Here is a 7,948-nt window from a genome sequence, read left to right as displayed (position 1 = left end):
GGTACTCCGGTTTCCTCCCACAGTCCAAAAACATGACTGTCAGGTTAATTGGTCTGTCTCAATTGCCCCTAAGTGTGAGTGTGTGTGTGCATGGTTGTGTGTCTCTGTGTTGCCCTGTGACAGACTGGCGACCTGTCCAGGTGACCCCGCCTCTCGCCCGGCACGCCAGCTGGAGATAGGCACCAGCAACCCTCCCGACCCCACTGAGGGACAAGGGTGAAAGAAAATGGATGGATGGATTTGGGAATGTCTATTGAAAGGCAATTATGGAATAATTTATGCAGGGAAGGTCTCACATCTACTCTAAATGCTGGATCTAGACTAGTACAATTACATTTTTTACATCAGTTATATGTCACCCCACAAAAAATACATAAATATAATTCCAGTATATCTCCTCTTTGTTTTAGATGTGGTATGGAGGAAGGAACATTCCTTCATGCCACCTGGCATTGCTCCAAATTGCAGGGTTTTTGGAAGGGGGTTTGTGAAACGTTATCAGACATTCATGGCATCATGATTCCAATAGACCCGGAGATATCGGGGAACTTTACAAATTCCAATGTAAAGACAGTCTAAGACAAGAAACTTACAGAAGTCCTTTTGGCAATTGCTAAGAAATGTATTACAACAAAATGGAAATCGGACTCCCCCACTCCCAATTAAAATGTGGCTTTGTGAGATTAATAGCTGTGTGACACTAGAAAAAATAACCTATTGGATGCAGAATAGAAGTAAAACTGTTTTATAAAATATGGCAGCCTTTTTTAAGTTATATGCAAAATCTACCAGCACATTGGATTGAGTGATGATCCTGTGGTCGAGCTGGACTCGACGGGATTTATGAGCGAATCTGACGCCGTCTGCCTCTCGATCTATTTCTGATTCATATACATTTTATTTCATCCCTATAGATTACCCACCTTACCCACCCCCATCCAGTCCTTCTTGTTATTTGATAGTTGTGTTGCATTATTGTAAATGTATTTTAATTTCAGTAGGTCTGATTGTTTTAATTGTGCTTCCTTGTGTGCCGGTTTTGTCCTGTCAGTCAATACCTGTGATGTTACTACTAATAATCCAAAATAAAATATTCTAAAAAAAACCCAAAACACTGGTTGTATGATCCATGCAGCAAGTAGTTTCTGGATGGTAAGTCAACAATAACACTTGTCTTAAACCAGGTGATTAAACGAGCTGGAGCTCAGCTTGGGTTGCTAGGTAACTCTGCTGTGGTTGCTAGGTAACTCTGCTGTGGTTGCTAGGTAACTCTGCTGTGGTTGCTAGGTAACTCTGCTGTGGTTGCTAGGTAACGACGCAGTGCCCTTCCAATGTTGGGAGGTTTTTAAAACTGGGCCAAACTGCTCCGGTCTTCTGGTTCGGGTCATCTGTTGAAGTCCGCCTTTCTAGATAAGTGTTAATTTGTTAATTTGTTGTGGCCAAACAGCTGATTATTTTTCTTTTCTGAGCACAAAAAACATTTTTGCTGAAGACATTTTTCTTACCCACACAAGCCGCTACGCCACGTTTTTAGCTTGGTGCCAGTTTTCAGGCTGTTTCTGAACAAGTTTCATTGTTTGGGTCGTCTTCCAGACTGCAGCAGAGTTGTGACACATCTGAATAACTCGTACAGATGAGTAATTGTTTGTGCTGATGCTGTTTGGTTGTTTAGAAGAAGAAAAAAAAAAACCTAAAGACGTTTCAAACTTGTGTAAATCCACATTTCTCTTTGATTTTCCCATTGTTTTATCCAGTAACTCCAATCAAATACCATCAAGCCTCTTTATGTTGGCAAAGAACCTCCAGCAGCTGCAGCCCATCATAATGATAAGTCAGCAGGCCTCATTCTGGTTATCTGGCACCCAACAACCTTCAAAATCATGTAATTATGAGCCTCTATGCCTCTGAGACAATCAACCATATATTTACATTTGACCCTTGTATTAGTCTAAAATCCAAATATGTCAAAGTCATCAATCTCCTCCATTCCTGTCAGAAATAATCAGGACGTTTGGTCTGCTGCTTCTCTACGGTCAAAGTTCCTGTGGGAAATCCAGAAGGAAGTCTGGTTCCACTCCAAAACATTTTGTTTTAGTAAACTAAAGCGTTGCTATTATGCTGAAACTAATGGAGAAGACCAGGTCAAGAGGATCCTGATAGCATCCAGAAGGCAGCAGCAGCCGTATTTTCTCAGAAAGGATGAATCTATGAAGTTCAGAAGGGAAATGATGCGACAGCGTTTGCAGGCCAAGCACCGTGACTCACAATGAAGACGACGGTAATTAATGAAAAACTGAGACGGTTTGTTCTTCAGGCTAATGAAAAAAAAAATTAAGTCTCACATCAAAACTTCAGTTGTCTGAATTTAACTGTTTTATATTTGATTAGATTCTTGTCATCTGCTAGTTTAACCATTAAATGGTCGGACACATGTGCATTTGAAAATTATTTCATGGTGTAAATGAGCTAAAATAACAGATTTTCATGTTTTTTATTAATAGGAACTATTATTTTTCAATTTTTGGGTTTGTATTGCCCCCTCATAAAAAACTCCACTTTTTGGATATTTGTAATAAGTTATGTAACAAATTTTAAAACATCTTCATCACTGGTTTTCTCTGAATTTGAGGAGCCATTTTGTGACAAAATATGCTACTCAATAAATTTAACTCATTTTAAATAAGCTTAATTAGTATTTTAATAGTAAACATCTATAAATGAATTGAAATAAAAGAAATGTGATTGTAACTATTCCTGTTTTATACCCTTAAAAGGCATTGAATGCCTTAATATATAAGATATATTTTTTCACAAATATACATTAAATTACTATTAAACAAGATCTTTACAGAATTAAATCCTCTCATATAAGTGTGTATATGAAAAAACCTATTTCATCCCTTAGATCCGCCATTTTGAACTGTAAACTCTCAGTTTGTATTCGAATCTGGCATAAGGTCACATGACCTCGATATTGGTCCCGCCCCCTTTAAATGTATCCAATCATGATTGGCAGCCATTTTATTTACAGCTTGTGAAATTTCTGTTATCTCCCAGGATACAAAAAAACATTTAAGTTCTAAGTTGTTGCATTAAAACAGAATTAATGATAAAGTTAAATACATTATATTGTCTAAAGTATTTGTGCGCGATTCTTTCACAGATAAATGAACTTAAATAATATTTTGTTCTCAATCCAAAGGGTTTAAAATCACATAACACCTTGAACTCCTCTGCAGACCCCACACATCCTGGACACAACTTTAACTTTCAGATCGACATTAGTTTTTTGTGCTGTCATAACTGTCATTTTTTCTTTATTTTTCTTTTAAATGGCTGCAAATATATCCTTATTTCATTCCCACTAAAGCAGTGGTGTCCAAACTGTTGTGACTTTTTTTCAGTTATCCAAACCATAAAACAGACTTCAGATTGTTGCCTTCTTAAAAGAAAAACAGACAATTTCAAATAAAATTGGGGCATCAGTTTTGTTTTTATCTGTCTTGACTTGAAATGATTTTGGCCCTTCAAACAAAATCATTTCAAGGGCCACAAATGGCCCCCGAGCCACACTTTGGACACCCCTGCTCTAATGTATTTAAATAGAAACGAATAGTTTTGGTTGTGAACACAATCCTGGCCAATAAAGCTGAGTCTGACTCTGATTTACACACCTGTGGCCTTAGAAGTGACTTATTCTTTACAGTCAGTATTTATTCTGATATATTTCATGTTTTTTTTTCTGTTTCCCTCAATAATAAAATTTAAAAACCTTTAGTCACAGTTTTTAATGGAGGAAACATGACTCCTCATTTTGCCCACCGTTTTTCGCCTGAAAGGCTGCAATGCGCAAGCGATGCACTTTTACCAATAAATATTTGCATACCATGTCTCTTGTGACATGGAGTTTAGCGCAGCAGAGAGCTTTCTGTTTGCTGGAAAAATGTTCTCAAGCAGTGCGGCTCGCTTGTTGAAACAGGAAGCGTTTCATCTCAGATTAGGAGCAGCTTTCCTCAAATCTCTTTAAAATTAGAGGGAATCTAATAAAGCTAAAATAACACACAAAAAACAATATCAGGTCAGGGTGGAGCAGCAGAGACTTCAGCATCTCGGGGAAATTAAACAGGAGATTTAATCAACTTTGAAGGCGGTCAGAAGGAGGTCAGGGATCATCCCAGCGTTCACGAGGTTTCAAGTTTCCTTTTAACAAGAACAGTGAAGGGTGGCGGGAAGAGTTAGATTTCCCAGCAGCGACAACAATATTCAGGACTAAAAACATGCATTAATGAGCTAATCTCTCACAGGACAGATGGCCCTGTTGTTAAAGCGCTGCAGATCATTTTATCGTCAGTTATCTGATGCCCTCTGCAAAACATTACACAACTTAGCTCATTTCTTTAGATTATTTGCATCATTGGAGCAATATGTGAAAATTCTGGGCATGAAGGAGAATGCATGACTAACGTGTTATTTTTGGGTTGAGTCCAGAGTCCTGTCAGACGTAAACTAATGGCCAAACGTCATGTGGGATCTGTTCAAAAATAAACAGCCAGTGCTTCCCTAACTGCTCCCTACGGTAAAGTAAAACGTCATGCGCTTGAGCTCATCCACATTTATACAACAACTGGAGACCCCAGCAGATCAAGAGCAACATGAAAGCCAGACTGGGGAGCTTTACTCTGCAGGCGCCTGGTAAAACGTCCGCCAGCAGGTCTGACAATGGTGAAAAATGTAGACCGGCTAACTGTTAGCTGGCGATGATTTTCAGACTAAATGTTTAACTGAACAATCCAGATAATGGATTTCAGTCGTACACCTGGTTTCTGTCTTTGACACATCTGTTATATCGATGGCTGGGACTTTAACACGTTAATTTTGACTAATTGATTACATACATTTTGACCCATTAGGTAATTTTTAGGTAACATTTTATTTGAAGGGGGGTGAATAAGACAGTCATAAACATGACATAACTCCTGTCATGAACATAAATAAGCCTTCATGAATAGTTATGACTGTCGTCATAAAGCATCATTCTGTAAATTATGACACTTTTAATACAAAGTTGACATTATTCAAAATGTTTTGTTATGACAACTTGACATTAACCAATGTCAAGTTGGTTATATTTTAACAAATATAAATTTGTTAAAAGTATTACTGATTGCACTTTAAAAATTAGGTAACTTTATGTTATTAAAGGTCAAGTTTAAACAGTAATGATTGTCATAACAAAGACATTTGAATAATGTCAACTTTGTATTAAAAGTGTCATAATTTACAGAATGACGCTTTAAGGGTGCGTTCACCCTGCAGCCTGAAGTGACTCAATTCCGATTTTTTGGCAATTCCGATTTTTTTTGCTGTTCTCACTGCCAGTAAATGCTTCCTGTATGTGTTCTGCAGTCTGAACGGGCAAACAACCTGAAAGTGTCCCGCATGCGCAGTAGAGGGCGCCATAGCGTCAGCGTTCTCAGTGTTCTGCCAACCGCCATAAAAAGAAGAAGAAGAGCTCAGTGTTTGCGGAAGTAAACATGGAGGCTAACGGTGGAGCTTAGCTTATATATTTGAAGTTGTTGTCCAACCGGAGCAGCAAATTAACAACTTAATCCTCATATARTCCGTCATGGTTGTTGTTTTTCTTCCTGTTTGCGCGTATCAGGAGCAGAATAGTGAGATTTGTTGAGAATCAGTGACGTTCAGTTCGGATGAATGCGGCCTGGACGTTATGGTCACATTTGAATCGGATACGTATCGGATATGGGTCACATTCTGAAAAGAATCCGACCTGAGCTGTTCACACTGCCATGAAAAGATCGGATACAGGTCGCATTACGTCACAAAATCGGAATTGGGTCACTTCAGGCTGCAGTGTGAACGCAGCCTATGACAACAGTCAAAAATATTCATGAAGGCTTATTCATGTTCATGACATGTGTAATGTCATGTTTATGACAGGTGTAATGTCATGTTTATGACAGGTGTTATGTTAGTCTTATTCACCCCCCTTCAAATAAAGTGTCACTAATTTGTAAAATTTCTTTATAAAAGGTTCAGGCTGGAATCTTTGTAATTGCGCGTTTCTGGTACCCCGTATATCTGACACACATTTATTCAACAATGTAGAAGCAAAAAGCATTTTTGAATTAAAAATGTTGCTTATTTTATTGCTGTATTGTCTTAAATTTGAAAGTGATTTATTAATTACTGACCCTGCAATTAACTCGGTTAAAAATGTTAGTCTAATCCCAGCAGTAGCCATACCCAGGCTGGTTTAGACTGATGCATATTCATCCATGAAGGCTGCTCTCCAACTTTCCAGAATATGTCGTTTTTTCACAGTAAACCGTCAAAGATCAAAACATTTCAGCAGCTTTTTTAACTGATTGCTGTCCTACATAGGGAATCTACTAACCCGTCAAGCTGGGGGAGAAATTTATTAGTTTTAAGCAGAAAATATTAAACAATCCAAGTTTAAGTGCTATAGAGAGGTTTCTCTACTTAAAATATACAAATGACAAAAGAATATTCATTATTATAATTAAATTACGTCATTTGCTCTGTTTGGAGAGACAGACTCGTATAGAGCAGAAGAAGAAGAAGTTCAGTCCTCCCAGCTTGGCAGAACCTCTGTGTGTTTACAGATCTATATTAGGAAATGGAGAGGAAAAGGTCCTAAATAACAACTGTCTTGATTATTTCTTTGTTTCTTAATTAGCATAAACACAAAATAAAATGCCTTGCATTTTTAGAATGTTTTCCTTTTTACTGTACAAAGGCATTTAGAGTCCTAAAACACTGCAGACAGGCTGCTGCTCTGCTTAGCCCGAGTATAACATAATTTGTATCATATAGTGTTGCATATTAACTGATTTAGTTAAGATGCTAGCTTAAAAGCATGTGGATGTAATACACAGCTGAGATAGCTAAATAATTGAAATGCACTGATGTGTGTCTAATAAGAATGTTAAGGTCAGTATAATGACATGTTCAGGTCTCTTGCAGAAACACAGGAACTGCTGCATGAGGTTTATTTATCATTTGCAACTCTTGTGTTTGAGTTCATAGAGTTCCTCTGCAGCAATCACATCAAAGTTTATAATCGTATCAAAGTTTATCTACGCAGATTAGTGGCATGGTCTTACAATAATAAAAATCCAGTGATGTACAGTCCAGGTGTCGGTGACAGTGTCTGAATCCAGCTGTTTGGGAGCCGACTTACCGCCGCTGGGAATCTGGCAATCAGTTAGATTTACTGTTGGCACAAAGACACAAACAGCTGAAGCTGCTTAGACAGTGAAATAATAAATTACAACAGTTACACCAGGCAACATCATGAAGGACTGAACTGTGTAAAGAGAACAGACTAGTAAAAAAAATAAAATAGAAAAACTCTGAATCCCAGAATGCACTGCATTTGTGATCATGTGACATCATCATTTACTCTTATTTGCTTTCTTTCCTCTCACTAAATTGTATAAAATATAGTCAAATAGTCTTTAAAACATGCTAAATTGTGTCTGCCTTTGGTAAAAACTAAATGCGCTGCTAAAGCTAAAGCTAAAGTAGCCATTTTTGATTCCGTGTGTTTACAACGTACCTTTTCCGTTTCTGACCAGTTATAGCAAACCGCTGGTTCTCATAAACAATTAATATTAGTGTCTATGCTGCTTAAAAGAACAGGTGAGATCTAAAGGGGCTGCTAAAACAGCGCAGAAGTGCTAGCTTCCTTTGCTGACGACTTGAGCAGCTAATTCAGGATGTGACGTCACTAAGTCTGCCGTTCGTTCGCCATCTTGTGAGTATATAAATATTTTGGTAGTTTATGACCATATGGATGCAGACCCTGAATTCGGACACAGTTTCTATCTACTACTGCGCTCACCATGGTGCTCACAACACACACACACACACACACACACACACACACACACACACACACACACAC

General features: G+C 38.0%; 1 protein-coding gene across 6 annotated transcripts in view; it reads right to left on the bottom strand.

Moving 5' to 3' along the window:
* The window catches only part of LOC103463133 (disabled homolog 2-like), a 33,239-nt gene extending 25,498 nt beyond the window's left edge, over window positions 1-7,741 (bottom strand). For 5 of the 6 annotated variants that reach the window (XM_008406314.1, XM_008406316.1, XM_008406317.1 and 2 more), the window contains exons 1-2: window positions 7,601-7,741; window positions 7,146-7,255 (exon numbers count right to left, since the gene is read on the bottom strand). The gene's annotated coding sequence lies outside the window, so the exon portion shown is untranslated. The remainder of the gene's footprint in view (window positions 1-7,145; window positions 7,256-7,600) is intronic. The other variant, XM_008406315.1, reaches the window with a different exon arrangement.
* Between the last annotated feature and the right edge of the window lie 207 nt (window positions 7,742-7,948).

Source organism: Poecilia reticulata, linkage group LG4 (assembly GCF_000633615.1).
Source record: "Poecilia reticulata strain Guanapo linkage group LG4, Guppy_female_1.0+MT, whole genome shotgun sequence".
In the NCBI taxonomy this organism is placed as follows: domain Eukaryota; kingdom Metazoa; phylum Chordata; class Actinopteri; order Cyprinodontiformes; family Poeciliidae; genus Poecilia; species Poecilia reticulata.
Note: the sequence above shows the minus strand (reverse complement) of the source record. Positions and strands in the feature narration are given on the sequence as shown.